Here is a 23,523-nt window from a genome sequence, read left to right as displayed (position 1 = left end):
AAATGCAGTGCACACAGAAAAATTCAAGACGATGTTGGCCGTGGGAATGCATTTGCAGACAAGGTTGCGAAAGAGACTGCAAGGAACACAATGAGTCGGATGTATGTTGTAGGTCCCGCTAGATGGATTACTGATGTGGGGATGTGTGAGGACACCATCGAAAGCGTGAAAACTATACAAGCTGAGGCCACCGAGAAAGAGGTGAATGAATGGAGAGAAAACCAGGGTAGATTAGATGCGAATGGTTGTTGGGTCGAATTGTCAGAACACCAGCGATGGCTATTACCTAACGCATATGTACTTGCAGTGGTAACAATGGCACATGGAATTGCGCACATCAGTACGAAAGGAATCTGTAAACTATTGGCCCCAGTATGGCAGAATAGTAATATCCCAAAATATGCAGAGAATGTGGTCAGAAACTGTATGGTGTGTTTGAAGCACAATCCCGGTAGGGGAACCCCAACTCCAGCTGGTCATTTTGCGCCTCCAACGTATCCGTTCGAGGTTTTGCAGCTCGATTTCATCCACATGGAGAGGTGCAACAACCTGAAGTATGTGCTCGTTGTTGTTTGCGCTTTCTCCAGGTGGGTGGAAGCGTATCCCCTTAAGGACAACACCGCCTTGTCAACTGCCAAAGCCCTTGTCAAGGAGTTCTTCCCTAGATTCTGTATGCCTAGAATCGTTTGGAGTGATAACGGAAGTGAATTCGTGGGACGTGTGATGAGGAGAGTGTGTGAGTGTCTAGGCATACACCACAAATTCCACGCTGCAAATCACCCCCAATTAGCTGGATTAGTGGAGTGCTACAATGGCACGTTAAAACTCAAACTAGCCAAGATCCAAGCCAGTACAGGTCTTAAATGGCCTGACGCCCTGCCTCTAGCACTCCTGTCGACCAGAACGACTGTCCATTCCAGATTAGGACTTAGCCCCCATGAAATAGTGTTTGGCCGCCCAGCCAACGTCTGGGGCGTGCCAAGGCCAAAAAACTCAGCGAAATAGAGCACCCCGTACTGCTTGACTATTTGTGCGAATTAACAACTAAATTGCGTGTTTTACACTAACAGGTTCACAGTTCCTCTCCGTCAGCCTCTGATGATCCAGGTCACTCCATCGAACCCGGCACCTGGGTGCTGGTGCGGAATTTTCAGCGCACGAACAACGAACAGCCCAGGTGGACCGGACCATACCTTGTTCTTCTGTCCACGAGATCAGCCGTTCGGGTGGAAGGAAAGAAGAACTGGATCCAAGGGACCCATTGTAAACGGGTCCCTCTGCCCCTTCCATACGACCGGTGGGTCAAGGAAGGAATTGCCGACTCCGAGACAGAGTCCATACCTCGCTTCATCCCTTTCAGCGATGCACGTTTGAAAGGAACTGGTACCGAAAAGGAGAGTGATTATATTTTACAAGGACTTGTGCCACCGTCAATGCAGTTGGACACTACAGAACCTGAGACATTGTTTGAAGACCACACCGTACTTTGGAAACAACGATATAATCTAAGGTCGAGACAAAGAGACTAATAAAAAAAAAGGCAAATTAATGGGATTTTCCTTTCCCCAAGAACTATTTTTGATTTTTCAGCTCTCTCGCCCAGGGAACATGCTCATTTTTGATTTTCGAACCGCCATCCGGTTCTGCTGCTAGGGTCGCGGTTGAAGTCTGGGGAGTGCAGCTGGGGACATTTAGGTCAACGGTTCTGGTTGGTCCAAGGGAGTTACCCCGGACTGAACAGAGCGCACTCCCTGGCAGAATCAATCTCCCACCGCGTGCAGCAACTAGAGGATGGAGTTTCCAAGGGTAGAGAGACCTACCAGATTCACGAACTTTGAAAGGCAATTATGCACAGTACTGGCCAGAAAAAGGTTTCTGATAATATGTATTTTAATGTTGTGCAGCATAACGATGTTCTTGATTGGCTATACTCTATTCACATTTCAAGTTACCTTTGCAAATGACACTCGGCCAACACCTCCTCCTACTATCTCTCCACACTCCTTTCACCCTTTACCTGAACACGAGTCTGCCAGAAGACTCGAATTTATAAACAACTCATTCATCCAACTCCTACACCAACACCAGTCCATAATGAACACTTCGAACTGTTGGATATGCGGACTCATGCCGCACACAACTGATAAGGGTATCCCATACTTCATCCTGCCATTCAGTTATTATGGTTCTCTGTGGGCTTTCCAGACTATGTTCCTGTTCGCCCTAGAACCATACCCGCCCCGTTCCACTGAGAGCAATTCCAGCAACAAGGCACTAGTAGCAGGGATAAGAAATATGAGTAGGGATATTGACACATATCAAGCGATTCCCAAAGATGAACTCACTCCATACAGTCGTTGGAACGTAACTAAGTATGGGGTTCCCTTGAGTAAGGGCCAGACAGCAAAGAAATCCCGCCCAGTTTGGATAGTGCCCCACCGAGGTCACTTATGTCTGCAAGGTATCGGCAGGGATCCTAAAGCACAATTAGGAAAGAGCGTATGCACGGAAACATATGTATTTGCTTCCCGAACTTCCCCTCTATTCTTGGCAGCTAAGGGCACCTATTTCGTCTGCCATGACCAAGCCTATACATGGTTGCCCTCTGACTTCTCGGGCACGTGTTTTATCTCATTTCTGCTGCCACCCACCTACACGGCCAGGGCAGATTACCATCGGACGAGAACCGCTAGGGGTGTCGTGAGTAAAGACGACACTGCGGGTCAGGAATTTGCTGACTTCGCAAAGGGTTTTCTGCCATTTTGGGGGCCTATGGTGAACAGCAGGAACATTCGCCAGTTATCGAGGATAGTTGAATCCGCCGTGACCGAAACGGCCGGAGCCCTTGGCAACTTAACAACTGAGCTTCAGTCGGATCGACTTATGACCCTTCAGAACAGGGTTGCCCTAGATATCATACTTGCAGACCGTGGTGGTGTATGTAGAGTGATCCAATCCAGTTGCTGCATTTTCATCCCTGATAATGCACCGACAGTGTACCAGGCCATCTCTAAGCTACACGAAATATCTGGTTCCCTTCACGTAGAAAAAGGGGATTGGTCTCTGCTAGGGTGGTTCTGGGAACTGATCACTGCCTGGGGATGGAAAACACTGATCTTCATTGGGATGATCTTAGCGCTTCCGTTTATGTTCTGCCTGTGTGTACAGTGCGCTCCTGCACTATGTGGCCTCTGTGCTACTCCATGTGTAAGGAAGCCTGTGTCAAGGGACGAACTGAGCAACAGAATGATGCTACAGCAGCATCTCCACGAATTCATTTATACAGATTTGGACTCAGATTGACATGAGTTATTGCCTTATAAGAGGGCAAAAGGAGGGTCTGTGGTTCTGAAATTCTGGACCCTGCTGTTATCCCGGTATCGAGATCCAATACCCGTGCCACAAAATATCAACGTACCATGACGAATTTGGTGTCGACGGACCGGTAATGATTAGGACGTCATCCCTATACATTTGCGTCATGCTTGAGGGATGCCAACACCCCTAAATCGTAGTTTCCGTCCCGACCCCTTAGACTCCATTTTGTAAACGACATCCATCTTGTGTCTTGCCCTCATGATAAGTCAATTGAGTAAGGTCGAGTTTGATCTAAAAGGACACGTCCACCTTCCCTGACTCCCCCCTGACCTGTCCCAACTGACTCCATTGCCTCCAGCCGAACCTGTTTGGGCAGCTCCTCGCCCAGTGGCCGAATAAGATAGCATCAATGCATAAACATGCCACAAACCATTCACTACGTACAGGCCATGTTTTCTACACACACGCACCTGTCCATGTTCCTTGTTTATGGCCAGTTTTATGACTAGGAGGTACCCGGCTTTATTGGGGTTTTCATCGATATCTGATGGGAGTTCCGGGCCTGGCCGGGTAATCCATCACGAACTGGACGTCTAAAATGTGGGTTGGCCTACATGACTTTGCTCTTTGTATTATTGTAGAAATATGTGTATAACCATATCGTAAACTCAAGAATTCTTGCCTGCAGCTATTATTTCTGTATATAAGGAGAAAGCTGGTTCTGTAAAAACGAACAGTCTCCTGGGAATACGCGACCCGGGTTGTCGTGTTTCTAGGACACATGTTACTTGGTAGCTACCAATAAAACTCGATCTCTGACTTCAGCTAGAAGACTCTGTGTTTCTGTGGTCCGGAACAGGGAGAACTCAGAGGTCTTCGGGTGTTATCCCCTGGCACCACCGGGTTCCTAAAAACCCGTTACCTCAGGCACAGTGGGGAATGGCATATAGCAGTACAGTTGTGGGTGTTGGTAACCTTAATATGGAACAGAGCGTAAAATTAATGCAAAAGGTATGAAGCATAAAGGAGATAAATGGCTGAAATACAAAGAAAAAAGGTGTTTGACAGTAAACACCATGAAGGTGTAAATGTGTTAGTGTGGCATTTATACATTCTAACAGCTTAATCCAACCCACGTAAAATGTTTTATTTGAGTTGTACAGTTAAGCCAAAAAAGGGACTAGCTCAGATCCCTTTACTGTACACAATACCCTATGTAAGCGAGAGCGCATTGAGTGCATGTGCTGCTGGATGTGAGATTTAAAGTAGCACCTGAATCCGAGCAGGAGCAGCGGAAGGACACTCATTATGCAATTAATCAGTACATGCTCTACCGAAGGGAAAAACACATGAAGAAGAAAGTGACAAATGAGAATCAAGGAAAGGAGAATAAAGATGAAGCCAACCAATAGTAAGTAATGGAAGGGTTTAATTTTTTTTTTAAGAAACAAAATATCTAGCTAGCAACAGCGCATGTGCTCTTTCAAGCACGACCTAAAAATGAGAAGCCTGTTGTCAAGGAGAAACTGCCTAAAGGACTTTAGAGCCAGAAAGAGACAAAATTACTTGTCCAAAATTTTGTTGGGCAAGTGGGAAAGCTGCGGTCCTAACGATCTGCAGATCTGACACACCAACAAGCAACACTGGCCACCACCCACACACATATACACACACACTACAACATAGCACTGATCGATTGCCTCATGTCGCGGTAATGACAAAGGCACGATATAAAGCAGAGACAACATTGATGTAGACTTAATCTGCACAATGAGAATTGAACAGAGACCCAATACAAAGACAATTGGGGGCATCATGGAACTTCAAAGAAACATCGTTTCATCTCACCTTTCCTCATGTGAAAGGGCTAATACCCTCACACATAACCAGTGTTTCACAATAAACAAAATGACTGCACTGTGTGCTGATAACTGGTATAGGGCAGAGGCCAGGCTGCACTTATGCCCTTAGCCCCTGCATTCTATTTTACTGACTGGTAAAATAGGGCCCAGTATTCCTGCACCCACTAGATCCGGGAATGGAAACACAGGACCATGATGGAGCAGAGCACTATCCCCACCCAGGGATTCCACGATGACCGACCCACAATTAGACCCCTATTTAGGTATCAATGTAATCTCCATAGCACTTCCCACTAAGAAACAATAGACACTGATAACTGCAACACAATATATAAGGAACATACATGAACAAAATAAAGGTCAAGTAAACCAATATTGTATTGCAGATGCATTTAAATAGTGCTTCATGGTGAATTATTAGCGAATGGGTAGTATGCTACACCATAGCGCGTGTTTGGTTGGAAGCGCATGCAATGTAGCCAATTGAAAGTCTTGTGTGAGGACCAGAAAGGTGCTCTTATCTTGTCATTTACCACTGCGTCTAAAGTGAAGGAAAGAAGAGTTGGGGATAGACGATTTGAGTTTTATGTTATGCTTTGGTCTTGCTGTAATTATATGGGTTGTTTGTGTGTTTTGTGTGGGAAGTGCTGCTTTGGTGCTGTGCATGAGGAGTACTGGATTTACGTCAGGTAGCTGGGATTTTGTAGCTGTGCTTATACTAGAAGTGAAATAAAGTGGAGTCACAGACGGTTGTGTAGAAGAAGCTCTGGTTCTTGGGTGGGTATGGTCCAAAGTCATCCAATTGCTATAATTTTCCTTGTGTGGGAGACTGGTTTTGTTTCTTGTTAAGTGTTATCCAAGCATCTTCTGCTTGGGAACAGCCATGGGTTTATTTATTTCCTACATTTTTTAAGTGACCAAGGATATTTGTGCCCTTTTTCAGGAGGAAATTTCATGATTTCGCTTCTTGTACAGACAATGAGATTGAACTCCACTTGGAAGAAGAATGGACTCCTGCAATAGATAATGCTGTAGTGTATGCAAATTGGCTTCAAGTTGGGCGTCTGATAACAGGCAGCCAGTGAAGTGCTTGGAGCACAAGAGAAAAGTATTCTTACTACTGCTTTTTGGATTTTTTGCAGTCCTGAAGGTTGAAAATGCAAAGCCCCTAGATAGAGAGTATTAGTGGAGTCAAGTTTAGGTATTGCAAGGGTGAAGGAAGCCTTCAGCTGCTAAGGGAAACCAAGATAAATTTGAGGATTAAGAGGCTGCATGGTGTAGAAACCTTTTCTTGGGAAATTTCTTACTTTAGCTGATGTGACAAGTGTGGAGTCAAGTTCTTGGGGGCAAACCCTTGTAGATTGGCACTTCTTCCATTTGTCATAGATTTGGATGTCAGGTTTACAAGCACTAAGCTTAAGGTGAATACTAAGTATCCATGGGTCGATGACTCGGAAGCAGTGATGAAGTACATCCATCTGGTTTTCCAGTTTTAGGAACACCTGAATGTTACCAGTGTAGCTGGTTAGTCTGAAAGCTTTGCTAATGTTCAATAGCGGTGAGGTAGAGGCTGAATGGGAGTGGCAAGATTATCAAGCCTTGAAGTATGCCAAAGTCAATGCTGAAAGGAGCACACTTAAATGAGGAAATGAGATGATGCAGGACCTAACACCGAGGTAGAAGAAGGTGGGAGACAGAGCCAGCACTGTTGAATGCAGCTCCTAAATTTCAGTCCACAGTTGTTTTCACATCACCTTAAATTATTATCAGGGCACATTCAGTCTCTCTGCCTGGGTCTAAGAGTACTTTTCTTCTATGACGTCGGAGGTCTAAAACACTTGAATTTGGTCAGTAGGTGACTGGATATGCAAGTTCAAAAATCTTTTTCTAGATAATTGATTTGATGTCTGTCGTTTTGAGGATGACTTGGAAAGTGCCTGTGGTAGAGAGTTGGCATGGATAGTTTTTGCAGAATTGACAGCAATTGCGGCAAATAGGATGCTTTTGAGGGTTTTGCTGGGCAGGGGTTTGACTGAGAGCCTGCTGGACGTCTACTCTTTGTCACAGCCTTGGATTCAGAGTAGTCTAAAAGGCAGCCAGAGATTGTTGCATTTCCCTTTAAGCCCTGGTCCCTGTAAGTTTCTTCTTTGCGTGCCTGGTTCCTGAGGTACTGTTCCACATTTTATTTTTATTGTTTGGTATTTTAAGTTTTTCACTTTCTAAACAAGAACACAAACATTTATTTATTACTAAATATTACCGATACCCTGTAATCACCCCTCCCACCCCCTGCAGTCAGCATGAGGATTCAGGGCATCAACATATCCTAACCAATAGTTTGTGTTAAACATAAAAAGACCACTTTGTGGGAATCATCATCAAGCAACTGTAAAGGTCTGTATCATGTGTCTTAGAGACATATCAAGTGGGGGCGTTGATTTGAGGCCACAATGCCTCATCAGTGCATCCAACAACTTCAAGAACTTCTTGGCGCATCATCTGCTAGTGTACATCATCCACTACTCAGCCACACACCAATCCCTTATAAAGCACTGCATACCCATTGTTCAGAAAACCTGGATCTCAGAAGACTGTCACAGTGTACGACAGAAATATCATGTGGCGCATGTACCCTAGGATCAATGCATCATACTCCGGGTGAAATATAATTTATATACACCGCTATTAATTAGACAACTTGGAAACCGGTCTGTATTTTGGGCCAGGGACATGTGGTGCTACTGGACCTCAACAGTCTGGTTGGATGTCAATTTCCTCCTATGTATTAGGGTTCCTCCAGCTATGGCTCTGCAAATTGACCCAAGTACAGCCTCTTCAGCACCTGCCTATCAATGGTAGTGATGACAAGCAGTCACAGGGTTCTCGGAGAGGTAGAATGGGGGTGTCTCAGCTCAGCACTCAACAACTCAACAAACATACATTAGCGTAATAAAGCTTTCTCCAACCCAGTGCTTCACTTTCAAGAAGAATATTACTTCAACACACTAGAAAAAATATTACACATATGACATGAACAAGATGCAACTTGGTGTTCTGTATGCAACCATTTTCCACAACTGGCCTCAGTTCCGCCTTGCAGTTCAGAGTCAATGTCTAGTGCGATGAGGCTCGGGATTCTCTCAATGTGCACGGTCTCTCTCACAATTCAAGTTATCTCACCATGCTTAGTGTGTTACTCCTTTGTGTCAGCGCACTCAGGTGGTCGGCTGACTGGCTCCTCTATCGCTCACCCAATCTCCAGCTTCTAAGAGAGTGCAAGCTGGCACTTCTGGTCAGGGCTTCCTTGGGCTTTTGCATCTCTGACAAGGAAGCTGCTCCTTGCCCTCCATTGACTGGGCTTGCTCCTCACAGACAGGAACAGCTATTCAGGGGGATTCTCGAACACATACACAGGTTGAGTATGTAGGTGCTCACATAATGATGCAGCCCTGCTTGGGCTTATTTTGCCCAGGATGTTGCGGCAGTGCACAGTTTGGTGTAAGGATGGAGCAACCATGCACAGGCCTGATTTAGTCTGATACAAAGGTCTAGCACAGGCTCACACTCCGGCGAATGCAGCTCAGGTCATGCCACAACATCATTGATGACACAGGAGCTTAGGTCACTCAAGAACTTCTCATTTAGGACAGTGGCTCATGGTATGCAGCAGAGCAGCTCAGCCTTAACTGGGCTCTGTCAATCTTCAGTTACACTTCAAGGTTCCTGCCAGGAACTGCAGGGGGAAAGACTGCTGGCAGTCAACATGGAGGAATACAGATTGGTCTCCACAATCTCCTCTTCTGGTAGCCTGCCTGACCCACAGGCTGGGATTACGCTCGAACACACTTTTAATGGATCCACTCCCTCTGCTGGGTTGATAGCTTCCTTCCCTCTCTCAGCAAGCAGGTGTGCTTCTTAGTACCTCACAATAGGTGTAAAGCAGGGGGTAGGTTTGTGTGATGTCCCCTCACCTTTTGGAAGCTGGTGAACCAGCAAACACCAGATCTGCTTGTACAGCGTTCCAGAGTACTTCCTTTCTTTGTCACTGTGAACTTAGAACAAGTGGATCAAGGGTCCCATTTTTTGGCCTTGCCTAGGCAGCACATGCACGGTCTCTTTCGAGACATGTTGTATCTAGAATATGGGCTTTAAGCATTGCCCATCCTTTTAATTAGCTACTTTGACGGTTCTTCTTAACTGCCCGTTTTTCTTTGGGTAGTTTGCTTAGTAGTCCCTCCTTTTCCACTGTTGTAACCTCCCATGAGAACTGCCCCATTACATGTGCTCTTACTCTTTAGATTATTTATTATACTTTGTGAGAAATCTTTTTTGACTGCATTGACTCGCGCTCAGCTGATGGCTTTCCGTGTTTCGGTTCTTCAGCGCACGCCGCTTCATGGCAGTGGCTTCATTTGTATTAGCCCGCCAGAGGAGCTAACCTCCGAGAATCAAAGTCGGCCGCCCTCATGATTTCCTGCTCATCTCTTTTTCCAGTCGCTGCTCGCAGTTCCATTAATCACTTAATCTCCCCCGTGCTGTGCCCACACTACCATCCGCCTGTTGCTTTATGTTTATTTTTGTTTCCCCCTCCTGCTCGCATTATGAGCCCACCCACCATGTTCCAAGCCCAAACAGACAGCAACGCTTCCTCCATATATCAGAGAAGGTGCCCACTGGTAATGCTTTGAGGTCCAAGAGTAAGAGGGGAAAAAACAATGAATATGCTCTTATGAAAACTCTTGTCAGACCTATATACTTTTACTTGTGGCCTCCTTAGGGCCCATCACACGGGCTGTTCCGTACAAGAAGTCTTTCCATTCCTTATTGTCCAAAATTATTATTATTTATTAAAATAATTTGTATTATATATATATATATATATATATATATATATATATATATATATATATATATATATACACACACACAGCATTTTCTCAAATTTTGAAACAATGTTATGGTTTTTGTTCACAATATCAATCAATGCAAGAGTATTCAATCATTTTCAAATGTTAATGTATAAAAATATATCAGTGTTCATTGAAAATATTTAATGATTAACATCGCCACAAACATATTATTTACAGATACAATACAATGAAAGAAATGATAAATCCTTTTAGTCATTTATACAACTGGCCCCAAAATACAACTGACCCCAAAACACACCATCAAACATTTTATCTCACCAACCAGAACTCTCACAGGCAACACACTCAGACACCAATCGTAGGGAAACCCCTTTCCAATTATATGACATGCACTATAGATGACCTAGTGGGCTAACTCAATCTCATAATGTCCTACTATTGTGTTGTCTTTGCGAAGACTGGTCAACGTACATTTCGGTGGATGTGTATTACTACCACCTTCATCAGGACCACTCATAATTGGGAACTTGTAGATGAGTGGACTGGGGTTCTCTTATGGTAAGGAGGTGTACCCCCGTAGCACTCAAGGTCCATCTGGTTAGGTCCCAGAGCCTCATTTAAAACAGCAAGCATCTTGTTATCAAGTTGCAGTGCAGTAAATATAACAAATGTGCACTTAGTTAAACAGCTCATGCAATGTTATATCAAGGTTCCAGCCGGTAACCTGTAGCTAAACAACTTTCAATTCAGTTTACAATTTCTTCCCAGCAGATCTACAAAAGATACTAAAAAAAACAAGTGTGAATTCCTCATAAATCTAATTTATAGTTTATGAATAGAATAGACGCCGACTGCAGTGATAGAGGCGTACGGAGGATTTCCACTTTGTGCCTGGCTCGATATTTGCGAGCACAAGCACCGGCAAATTGATTACATTTAAGCCTTAACGCTGGACACCAACTGCAGTGACAGCAGCCTGTCAAAGGAAAATCACCATGTTGTTTGCTTGATGACTGAACAGAAGCTTCAGCCAGTCTCTAAAGGTTACTACATCAGAGCCTTATAGTTTGTTTGGAAATGTACCTATTCCATGAGCTCTTCGATAGCTTCTTCCTTTTCCATGTAATTGACCAGTAAGAGTTTATCGATCCACTAATTCAACTATGATTAGACATTCCTCATGGAATGGTCATAAGGGTCAAATAGCAGCCTATCTCATCGTCCTGAAGATGGTCTAACGGATGAATACACCAACAAGACCAAAACGTCGACAACCTCATATATTTCCTTATTATTTCATTGTTCTTCAGAAAGAGTTCTTTGTTTTGTTCAGATTCACTTTTCTGTTGATGCATTGTTGTTTGGAATAGATGCTTGCAATAATGATTCGGAGGTATTAATAGCACAGAAATTCTTTGTAAACCTCGGTCATTTTTGTGTTGCTTTACTCTTTGTACCCGGTCTATTCATATTATATGCATTTGCTTTATGAAGAATTCACACCCGTTTTATCAGTATCTTTTGTAGATCTGCTGGGAAGAAATTGCAAACTGAATTGAAAGTTGTTTAACTACAGGTTACCGGCTGGAACCTTGATATAGCATTGCATGAACTGTTTAACTGAGTGCACATAAGTGAATCCCTTGTAGGCACTTTTACCTGTTAACATTTAATTTTCCCAAGCCTCCATGGGTTGATTGGGTTGCCCACTTTCTCTTTTTGTAAATATAACATGTTGCTCTGAAGTTCCCAGCTCCACTGCAAACTCACTGACTGCTCTGGGACATGCCCCACGTACTGATGTCCCTGCAGGCTGACAGAACTCTAGCACAGGCACGCTTCTAGGTACAGACAGGCTAGACTGTGTGTTTTGAGCCTACCACCTTGTCTGATCGCTTGACAGTGTGCTATCTATCCTTTGTGCCTGTTGCGCACACACTTTACATACATACAATCCACACCACAAAATTCCTCATCATGCCACAAAAATCAACTGCAAACCACACACTTCAACGCCAATACATAGCACTTCAAAACACAAAATTCCATTCCACATATTTTCACTCCATAATGATTATATACATGTGAGTGTGCATGTAAATGGGTGGCTGTGTTTATGTGTGCATGTGAATTACTATCAACTACGGAAACCTAGCCCTTGGAAAATGAGCAGCAGATGCTTATCCAAGGGGGACATCTTACAGAGTGGATTCTGTAGCGTCATATACTATTTTCTTCTAAAAAGAAACCATAATCATGAATTTCTGTTAATATGCCGCTCAATACAGACCGTAGAAGCTGCATTAAGAAACGACTGGCAGAGCTGGGAAGATTATCTCTGGATCAATTTCATACTGTGTGTGAGCGGCAACTTGGGATGGCATGCAAGTGTGTCACCATTTGTGCACCAGGGTGTGTGTTCGAAAACAACATATGCTTCAGAACTTGTTGCATCTTGCAATCTTCTTCACTCCGATAATCTTCCCCATTATCATATCCAGATCGTCCATTGTTTAGGGTGGGACGCCATTCCTTTTGTAATCGTGACTAAAAGGATACACAATATGATTTTTGGCACCAAAATATGCTCGGCCCTCTAGATGTATAGTCTCACTGTCTGACAAGGATATTCATTCGCTCCTACTCATATCATCCAACACACTCTTCCACCACTACCAACTTGCACCAAATTGAAGTAATCCTTATTGACCCTTTCAGGGAACCTAGAGTAAGGACCAGAGCCTTAAATAAGAACAAACTCAGAAGAGTCACCACCACACTTTCTACAACATGGGACACCAATCCAAAACATAAATGTGTGCTACTCGACTGCAGAACGGAAGACACGCTGCTGACATTGCTGACCTCATCCTTGCACAGGGCCTTGACCGTGTAATGTTGACTGAAACCTGGCTAAACGACTTTCCCTGCTCCCATCCTGGCCATTCTAGTGCCTCCCAACTACGACCTCATTAGGTTGAACAGATCAAGCGAACAAGGTGGAGGCATCACTTGTATAACATTGTAGCAATCTAACAGTCAAACAATCACAATCGGATCTCCTGCTGTCTGGCGAATACCTTTGCATTGAGGTTGCTTGTAGCAATAAACACCTATGCAAATTGTTCACGTTCCTCCACCCGCCACGCAACAACCTTCCCTTTAAAGAACAGATCATGAACATTATCTCAACTAATGCAGATCTTCATGGCACTCAGATCTTTCTAGGAGATTTCAACCTCCACTGGAATGACATGAATGATGGGGCAGTCAATAGCCTTAAATCCTTCCCGTTAGACCTCAATCTAATCCATATTTGCGACAGCCCCAAGCACACTAAAGGCGCTACCTTAGATCTAGTCATTGGTAAGCTCAATTCTATTCAACTGGAATCTATTGTCCCATGTGAATGGACAGACCACCACTGCATCACTTTACTCACTTCGGATTCTGTGGGAGTTAATAGAGTCCAGCCTAAGAACACCAGACATTGGAAACATCAACTCGCATGATCTGACTGCTTTCTGCGATAACATCTTCCCACCTCCTGTGGACATATCGGACGTCCATGACCTTACGGCCCACGATTCTGCAAAGAGAGCAGCGGATTTCGCTATATTCTTCGACGAAAAAGTGAAATCACTTGTGGATCAGGTCGCTCATCCTACCCCTCCAGAGGAGTGCAAGTCCTTAACCATTTGGCAAAACTTTGACCCCATATCTGAAGATGCCCTTCTCAAGTGCATCCGCGAAACAAAGCCCTCCAACCATCATCTGGACCCCATCCCCAGTGCCATTGCCATTGACTTTTATACCCTTTCCCTCTCCTACTGAACCACTCTACTGGACCACTCTGGTCAACCTCTCCCTCTATCAAGGCTCCCTTCCTGTCTCCTTCAAAACTGGGCAGGTCACCCCGCTTCTTAAAAAACCAACTGCTGATGCGTCTGACCTCAACAACTTCCGCCCCATCACTAACTTACCCTTTCTTGAGAAGATTACAGAAAGATGTGTAGCGAAACAACTCTCTCGTCATATCAAGGACAATGATCTTCTTGACAATTTCCAGTCTGGCTTCATTCAAAACTGAAACAGCCCTACTGCAAGTGGTTGATGACGCTCTGAGGATCCTCGACTCGGGGGGGTTCCTGTCTTCTAATTCACCTTGACCTTTCTGCAGCCTTTGACACTGTCAATCACAACACCCTCCTCAACATTCTTAAACAGAGAATGGGCAAGGAGGGCACTGTGCTTAAATGGTTTGCCTCCTTCCTCTCTGATAGATCACACATGATCAAAATAGAGAACAGTCTCATCTCCTGTGGCGGTAGGTCAAGGTGTTCCTCAAGGCTCTATACTTGCACCCACATTGTTCAACCTCTATTTAGAACCACTAGGAAATCTCCTAAGTAAATCCGGGATCCACTATCATCTCTATTCTGACGACACTCAAATCTACCTCAAGGTTGCCTCCACTCACGATCTATCTATCCTAAGCTCTACTCTCGACTCCATTCATAACTGGATGTTTACTCATCAACTGATTCCGAACCCCTCCAAAACCTAATTCCTCCTCTTCTCCTTTTCAATCTCTCCTCCCCCGGTGCAATCATGGATGGATCAGTTGAATGTACTGAACACTAAACCCATCATTGCCGACAGCGCAAAATCCCTGGGTGTCATTCTTGACAAAAAACTCAATCTAACCCCCCACATCAATTCCATTGCAAAGTCTGCTCGATTCCATCTGCGCCTTCTTTGGGGAATCCGTCGCTTCTTCCCGCAGCAAGACCTTATAACCCTGGTGCAATCGCTGGCCCTCTCCAGACTTGACTACTGCAATTCTCTTCTTACTGGCCTTCCCAATTCCCACCTGTCGCCGCTTAAATCTGTTTTCCATTCAGCAGCTCGTTTCATATATGGGGCCAAAAGAAGCGACCACATCACACCAATGTTACCCACCCTCTGCTGGCTTCCAATCGAGGCTAGAGCCATTTACAAGACTGCTTGTATCACCCACAAAGCCTTGCACTCCTCTCCTCGATACCTGGCGAATAAACTGAAACTCTCTGGAGGCTCTAGTCTAGACCATCACGTAATGCGGAAAATCTTCTGCTTGAACCTCCCACTTTCAAGAAGGAAAGAACGATGGCACAATCCTTTTCAGGCAACGCGGGGAGAATCTGGAACTCCCTTCCTCTGCAGCTTCGGACCACCACCTCCTCCCAGGCCTTCAAAACTAACCTCAAAGTTCTCCTCCTTCAAAGACACTTCCAATTGTAATGCATGCCCTCTCTATTATCTGAAGGTAGCCCTTCCATTATAGAAAAATCTACTTTACTTGACTATGGAAGTGTCTTCCCAGTGTGTTCTTGTGGTTTGAGAGTCTGCCATTTATTGCAGTATTATCTTTCTTCCTGTGTTTGGTACTCGTGTGTAACATGCACCCGTCACTTTCTCTTGTAACACACTGTTTTCTACCTCTTACATTTGTTTATTTTCGATACCTGCACAAGTGCCACCATGGCCTACGTAACGTTTGTTCTTGTGCTTGTGCTTGAGTGCCCTCCATATATTGCAGTATTATACCTCTATGTTTACTTTGTACGCTTTTGTAACCTGCACACGTCACTTTTTCCTCCTGTAATGCACCGTTTGCTACCTCTTGTATTTTGTTGGTTCACGATTGTGTCGTTTGTAATCCACCGTTTGCTACCTCTTGTATTTTGTTGGCTCACGATTGTCATTTTTGCTTCATTTAATGTAACGTTTGCTTTTGTATTTTGTTCACTTGTAATGTTCTCATGTATCAGTTCTGTTCCTATTGTGAAGCGCTCTGACACCTTCGGGTAAAGTCCGCGCTATATAAAAACGCACAAATAAATAAATAAATAAAACTATAACCACTCCATGACAAGTGTTCTAGACTCGGTGGCGCCGCTACAGCTAAAAAGATTGTCCTCCAAAGTCTCGAAACATTGGTACAATGATAGTCTTAATACTGAAAGACGGAATTTGAGACTAGCGGACAAACTGTGGCGATCCTCTCCCTCCCTTGAACATCTCAAACAGCTGAGATCCTTAAGAAACATCTATAACAAATGCATCAGATGCTCAAAAGCCACCTTTTTCAGAAACCAATTAGAGCAAGCCAAAAAAGTCCCAAAAAACTGATTGAGCTCATCAAGCAAACAGTCAACCTAACCTCTCCTCATTGGGCCGAGGTCCACAGCCGAACTGCGAAGAATATGCTGATTTCTTGCCAGATAAGACTGTTAAGATCGAAGCTGAACTATGGTCAGCCTTGAAGCACCTGTCAATCACCCAGCCTGATGCCCTGTTTCCTCCCTGGTCGAATGTAGTCCTGCCTGTTCAGCTCTGCCCCCCCTCAAAAAAAACAACCCAGATTGGTATATATTAACCCCTTAAGTGCGGCGCACGTTCAGCGGACGTCGCCTGCACTACTTCAGTAGTGCTGCGCACATCCGTTGAACGTTCCGGCCCCACCCGCACAATAGAACGTTCTGCAGCAGCGCATAAAGTTCAGCGCAGCGAAGGTGTTAAAAACCTTGGATGAAAGCACTGTATGCAAAACGCTGGCTACTCTGAAACCCTCTAATCATTTCAACGACCCCCCTGCCATTGAAACTTCTCGGAAATCAGAACCTCCATACACCCACTTTGGACTAAGATTGTCAATGCTTCACTTTCTGCAAGGTGCTATTCCAGACTGCCTAAAATATGGGCAAGTTACCCCTATTTTAAAGAAACCATCTGAAGATCCATCGGACCAACACAACTTCCGCCCAATTTCTATCATTCCAATGTTGGCAAAGCTCCTGGAGAGATGGGTGCACGTCAAACTGTGTAACCACATTGATCAATCCGGTTTCCGCCTGGGTCATAGCACAGAATCCGCTCTCACTCACAATGTAGATGATGCGCTAAGATTGCATGATCAAAACGAATCTTGCCTACTGATCTTCCTCGACCTTTCGTCAGCGTTTGATGTTAAACACGATAACCTAATTGACCTCTTGGAGCACAGGAGGGGCTTTCTGCGCCTGTACTAAGTTGATTCTCCTCATTACGCCACAATAGACCCAAAGCTTTAAGGTGAACCAGTCGTGGCCTCTTCCTCCTCCAGTCCCGCTAGGGGTTCCGCAGGGATCCCCGCTCTCACCCACTCTCTTCAACCTGTTCATGGAGCCTTGAACAGACATTCTGAAACCATCCAGCATTCACTATCACATATAGGCAGATGATACCTAACTTTACCTGAAGATCTCCTCCCCCGAGGACATCAGGTCCCTCAACTCAGTCTTACTGAAAACACAAAGTTGGTTGACACATAACCACCTGAAATTAAACGCTCTTAAACAGAATTCCTCTTAATCGCACCACCCAAGCAATCTTTAGTCATAGAACAATGGATTAAACAACTAACAGCTCTTAATTGTACGCCACACATCGCTGATTCTGCAATCTCTTTGGGAATAATGCTAGACAAGAGTCTGAACATGCAGAAGCTCATTAGTACTCTCACCAAAAGAGAGAACTTCCAACTCAACATCTTAAAGAAAATAGAACGTTTTCTCCCTTCACATGACTTAATGGATGCGGTGCAAGCTTTAATGATCTCAAAGCTGGATTATGTAACTCTACCCTTTGCGGCCTTCCAAGATCGAAGACAGCTCGTCTCAGCTCTGCCCTCAATTCTGCGGCAAGGTTCTTAGCAGGCGCTAAAAGATACAACCATGGTTGATTCGTGTTAAGCCAAGCACAGAAGCTATGTAATGTCTCCTCATCTCCACTGCCATTCTTTTTGTGGATGACCTGGAGTCAAATATCATCCTGACCGAAAGCAATCCCTTCCGTGACCAGATAAAATTATGGCGCAGGTACATCGATGATGTCCTTATGATATGGAGTGGAGATGAGGAGACATTACATAGCTTCTGTGCTTGGCTTAACACGAATCAACCAGACCTCAGATTTACTTACTCGTACAATAGACAGCAAGTTGATTACTTAGATGTGACTATTAAATGCGAGGACGAACAGCTATATACTACCTTGTTCCGCAAGCCTACAGAACGCAATACCCTCCTACAATATCGCAGCGCACACCCAAGGGCACTGAGGGACTATGGCCAGTTCCTGAGGATTAGAAGGAATTGTAAATATAAACATGATTTTTTTACAGAGGCCGAAATCCTATGCAAAAAAATTAACAACTAGAGGCTATCCTAGAAAACTTGTGAGGAGGGCCATGAAAAGAGCATGGTATACACATAGAGAACACCTGCTTGAACCTCACCCCAAAAAAGCCCTATCTAAAATTACCTGTGTTACCACATTTAACACAGTCAGCAATAAGCTATCCAAACTAATTAAAAAACATTGGACTGTACTGGACCCTTTAGAACTAAATACAGGTCTTCCCCTTTTCTCCTTCAAAAGAGGTCGAAACCTTAAAGATCACCTTGTAAGAGCGGCAATTTGTCCGACCAGAGCCAACACAATTGAAACCAGTTTTAATCTACCACCGGTTTTAGGACATTTCAAATGTAATAATTGCATGGCATGCGAATTCACAAAGAACACAAAAGTATTCGAGTATGAAAGTTGTAAGTACAATCTCAAATTTTTCACCAATTGTAACTCAAAAAACGTCATTTATTGCATTGAGTGTCCATGTAAATTACTCTATATTGGCCAAACAACTCAACAAGTCAAAACTCGGATATCCCAACATAGGAGCAGGATCCGGTGCAGAGTAACAACGGCTCCTCTTGTTGAACATTTCATTGAATTTGGCCACACCGAAAACGACTTGAGGTGGCAAGTTATTGACAAACCTGCACCAAATGCAAGGGGTGGAAATCAACAGACTATCCTGAACCGACTGGAATGCAAATGGATTTACAATTGCAAAACTATTGAGAAAGGACTCAATTCCCTGGATGAATGGAATATGTGTACTTGATTACCTTTTGCTAAAATGCCACATGCAGCAAGCTACCGGTCTCCAAAAATGTCGTGTTTAAATTGTCATATTGTAAAGTTGTATGGTTTCATTAAGATATACACTTGTACAGCTAATTGTATAACTATTCTATAATCTACCTATGGCCTTGATTCAGCCATACCCGTTTTAATTCCATTCAGAAGTATCGAATTTTCGATACCCTTCACTTTAAGATAAGGCCTCTTAATAGTGACAATCATTGCCTATACTTGTAAACTCACCCTAAATTTCCAACAATAATCCTTGCCCATGCTTCACTCACCATTGTTCCAATACCAATACACTATAATGTTGTTAGATCTGTTTAGAATAATACATCCCAATAACAATAAACTGTCCATGCGCGGCTTAAATACACTACATTTGCGGCTCCGCTACACTTTCCTAGCATACATGCGCATGTGCAGGATGTTCGTGCATGCGCGCGCATCCAGAAGTGATCTTAACGCGCTCTCCGCCTTGCATTGAGCGTGAGAACTTCAAGCAGCGAGGTACTCGGACTCCCCTCTGCAGCTGTCTACATGCCGTGATTAAGTAAGTCACTCGACGCTCCTGCCCTGATTTTAAATAATTCTCTGGAACCCACCCTCACCCCCCTTTTTTAATTCCACTACACTCTTGTCCCATAGTTCCTGGCAAGAAGTTGGCAAATATATGATGTTATCTTCTATAGCGACTTAACTGCAAAATGGACCCATAATACAGATTACAAGCCAAAATAACGCAGTAAGTGCCCATGTTTTTCCATCCTTTTTCTCCTTTTCTAAACTCACGTAGCTTGAGGTCGTAATATACATGCTTTAATTGTTGTCCAGCAGGCGCTAGAAGGATCCATCCTTAAATTACTTTACCGAGCTGCCTAGACTTCGTTTTGTTGACACACCCTGGAATTCAGTAAGTCAAGCTATATACTGCGCCCCTCCTCGCGCTTAGGCCTGTATTACCAAAATCTCTGACAACTTCTTTGTCCCTTGGTCCCATAGCCCCTGGTGAGCTGTTTCGAAATATGTGATTTTTATAGCGCCATAACCGTTTACTGGACCCATAATACGGTTCTCAAGCATAAATAACATAGTAAGTGCTAGCGATTTTCACTTCTCTCTTTGTGTAAGTTAATCCAATACTAAATGGTAATATGCATGCCTTGAATGTTGCCCAGCAGGCGCCAGAAGGACCCACCCCTAAATTACCTTGACAAACTACCATGACTCCGTTTTTTGTCATCCCCGCTAAATCTGTAAGTCCAACAAAAAACTGCGAGTTTTCCTCGTGCTTAGATCTGGATTACCAAATAACTGAACAAACCCCTGGTTTAAAACGATCTTTCGCTTGGTTAACCGAGCTTAGTTATTGCCGTCCCAACATATCATAGCAATCATAAGTCATTTCCCCCAATGTCACCTAAAATAAATGACTACCTAAATGCACGCAGCCTGTATTCTAGACACGGCGCCATAAACACTGCGATATGACAACGACTTTTCTGTTTCCTTCAGAAATCTCTGCTGTCAAATCAGCTGATGCCCTACTTAATCCGAATTGAGTTTTCGGTCCTGCCGGACTGTTCTAACTACCAAGTAAGTTACAATAAATAAGTGTCTGCCCGCTACTAAATGCCCCCCCCACTGCTGATCTATAAACAAGCGCGGCACACATTGGTTTATTGCTAAGCGCCACCTTTCCCATTGTAATCGAACTGTGCATGGAAATGAATCCTGTCACTGGGAGCACTAGAGTCACTAAGCTAAGAAAATGAATATGTAGGTTCCTATTTTAATTTCAATTACCTCTCTATAGTTTCAGGAGGCTCTTCAGTCCTGAAGATGATCTAAAATCATATAGATCGAAGCGCCGTCGACCTACTCAAGGAAATATTACCCCCCCATTGTATATATTTATGTGGTCTTTTACCTTGTTGTTGTGTGATATTCCGATTCACTATGTTCACTTATGTCACGTTATACACCTTGACACTCATATGAGCACCTGAAACTTTTTGATAATTGTTGTAAAAGAAAATAAAAAACTCTATATGTACCTACATCCTTAGCTCCCTAGCGTGAATTAATCTTACGTTACACTTCTCTTAGGACCTTATCAGGCCATCCCTGAACCATTGTTTCTCCAAAAAAAACACTATCACGCCAGGTTCGCTTTATGGGGTACCCTTGTTCTTAAGATATATATAAACAACATGAAGAAACTTCTGCCTTCAATTCCTACCTTCCATGGCTCCCTATGGTACCCAGCTCTACAAGACTCAAATTTGCTTTTCGTTTGGCTGTTCTGTTTTTACCTCCTGTATCCTTCCTGATGTATAAACTGTAAAGCGCTCTGAATACCCTCAGTGGTCATTTTCGCGCTATAGAAAACTTTTTAAATAAACTTACCAAATAGAGGCATAAATTGAATTTCCAATATACAATAAATAGAATGGAAACACAAGCTTAGGTGTGTCTGACCCTTCCACAGTCACACGAGAACTAAGAGTAAATGTTGTAGCACACAGGATAATCTAATGCTGCGCTAAAACCGTATAAGGTCCAGAAGGTACGACCTATTGTCTATGCCAACACTTGCTTTGTTTTACAGTAAAAGAAATGAGGAGATATGGTTCCATTGTCTGCACTTTCAAAACCAGTTTGATTTGGTTCACCCTTCAAGCATCTTTTCCATGCTGCTCTCTAAACACAGCCTTTGTATCCTCAGGTTGGAGCACCCACAGCTGAAGCACACATAGATGTGTGGTTTCTGCACCTGGCTGTCATCATCCACACTGATGATTGCGATTTGGAAAGGGGTCTTCTTCACCTTGGACAACGAGTCTACATTTCCAACCTTCACTCCCCATCATTTACCAAATGGCAGTGCTTTCCGAAGACTGATCACTAGCTCCGTGCTCAGGAAATGGCCTAACAATTCTAAAGGAACCTTACCTCCTCTTCCCTCCCATCAGTGTCTAGGTTTCCTGCCTCCAGCTTCAGGAAAGTCAGCAATACACTTTCATTGTCTGGGAAAACAACATCACCTCCATCTAGTGTAGCAAGTCAGGACTTTTAGCTTCTAAAATGGATCCCGCTGGCTTCCACTTTTCATACTCACTTACACACAACATACATGTACTACGCAGGCCACATACACAAAAGATGCATATATACACAATAGGATGTTAACGCTAAGATCTACCTGACCGCACAGAAGCAAAGTTTTAGACAAGCGAGACAGCAGGTCTGCATTCTAGAGGCATTAATAAACAAGCATTGGCATAGCCAATAGGTCTCGCTTGTGGTACCTTATAAGTATTTAGTTACAAGGATATTGTGCTGCAAAACAAAATACTTATAAGGTCCCACAAGCGAGACCTATTGGCTATGCCAATGCTTGTTTTTTAGTCCCAGCTCTCCCCGTTGAGCTGGAGGGCTTCGCCACCGTTTGGCTCCTCTGCCTAGAGCTCGACTCCCCCTCCCCTCTGCAGCTCCAGCCTCAGCTTGCACCGATGCAGGATGCAATTCCAGCCGGTATATGCTGACTCTGCCGGATACAATTGAGGACCCCTGGAAGCCGTGCTGGGCAGCTGCGCGCCTATCCCGTCGCAACTGCAGAGCAGCAAGAGAACACGGTGAGCCCGAGGCCCCCACCACACAAGCCCCGTGTATGACAGAGGGGCTGACGCAGAAGCCCACAAGAGAGCGAGTCACATTTCAGACACCAGAGAGGAGTTAGCTTGTGGCGACACACGGACAGTAAGCCAGGGACAGGCATAGATAGGTGGGAAAAGGCAAACAAAAGGAGGAGTGCTGCTACGGGCTGGGGAGGGGGAGGAGAAATGAAAGGAAAGGCTGTGTTTGCGGGGAGAGAGAGGGGAGGTGCTGGTGTGGGAGGAGTGCGGCTACGGCAACTGCTACGGGCTGGGGAGGGGGAGGAGAAATGAAAGGAAAGGCTGTGTTTGCGGGGAGAGAGAGGGGAGGTGCTGGTGTGTGAGGGGGGGAGGTGCTGGTGTGGGAGGAGTGCTGCTACGGCAAGGCTGTGTTTGCGGAGAGAGAGAGGGGAGGTGCTGGTGTGGGAGGGGGGAGTTGCTGGTGTGGGAGGAGTGCTGCTAGGGGAGGAGAAGCCCTGGCCCTGAATGCTCGTGCATGTTCACGTGAACTGCAAGAAAACGCCGGGCTGAAAGCCCTTAGTTTGAAGAGGATTTTGCCGACATGAATTCTCGCTCCGCTCGATGCGCTAGGTCGCGAGACCTAAAAAAATGGTATAGTCACTACTATGGACTCACAAAACTCAGTGCATTGCCACCACCACTCGATGTGCTAAACCCATGGCAAGATCCTACGTAAGATTTTCCTTTTTATTCCTCAGGAACTCAGGAGAACAGTGGTGGTAGCTGTTATTCTGTCTAGAATCGACTACAGTCACACACTTTTTGTGGGCATTGGCAAAGCTC

The 23,523-nt window shown here is 44.4% G+C and overlaps 1 protein-coding gene across 2 annotated transcripts in view; it reads right to left on the bottom strand.

Annotated features, from left to right (window-relative positions):
- ZMAT2 (zinc finger matrin-type 2) overlaps positions 1–23,523 on the bottom strand; it is a 73,014-nt gene that overhangs the window by 47,308 nt on the left and 2,183 nt on the right. The window contains exon 1 of one of the 2 annotated variants that reach the window (XM_078653455.1): positions 22,019–22,111. The exons of the other annotated variant lie outside the window; for it this stretch is intronic. The gene's annotated coding sequence lies outside the window, so the exon portion shown is untranslated. Of the gene's footprint in view, positions 1–22,018; positions 22,112–23,523 lie in introns of those variants that run through there. 2 annotated transcript variants of the gene reach the window in all.

Source organism: Lissotriton helveticus, chromosome 7 (genome assembly GCF_964261635.1).
Source record: "Lissotriton helveticus chromosome 7, aLisHel1.1, whole genome shotgun sequence".
Lineage (NCBI taxonomy): Eukaryota > Metazoa > Chordata > Amphibia > Caudata > Salamandridae > Lissotriton > Lissotriton helveticus.
The sequence above is the reverse complement of the archived record's forward strand: the minus strand, read 5'-3'. Positions and strand labels throughout refer to the sequence as shown.